General features: G+C 25.3%; 1 protein-coding gene across 1 annotated transcript in view; it reads right to left on the bottom strand.

Annotated features, from left to right (window-relative positions):
• LOC106871386 (uncharacterized) overlaps window positions 1-308 on the bottom strand; it is a gene marked incomplete at its 3' end in the record, with an annotated part of 540352 nt that overhangs the window by 316626 nt on the left and 223418 nt on the right. The window lies entirely within an intron of this gene.

The following is a 308-nucleotide window of genomic DNA, read 5'->3' as shown; positions in this document are numbered from 1 at the left end:
TATATATATATATATATATATATGTGTGTGTGTATATATATAGCGAGAGAGAGAAAGGGTGAGACAGAAAGAGATGTAGATAGATATGTGGTGTGTGTGTATATATTTGTATGTATGCATTTGTGTACGTATGTATGTATATATGTATATAGTGAATTGAAATAACGAGTAGACATAATGAAAGAAGTATACATGATTATTCAGTTATATGCGGATACAAAGCTAAATGAATACATAATATCTGTGCATTTGCATAAAGAGAGTAGATATAAATATATACATAAATATGTATAATATATATATATATA

This window comes from Octopus bimaculoides, chromosome 9 (genome assembly GCF_001194135.2).
Source record: "Octopus bimaculoides isolate UCB-OBI-ISO-001 chromosome 9, ASM119413v2, whole genome shotgun sequence".
NCBI lineage: Eukaryota > Metazoa > Mollusca > Cephalopoda > Octopoda > Octopodidae > Octopus > Octopus bimaculoides.
The sequence above is the reverse complement of the archived record's forward strand: the minus strand, read 5'-3'. Positions and strand labels throughout refer to the sequence as shown.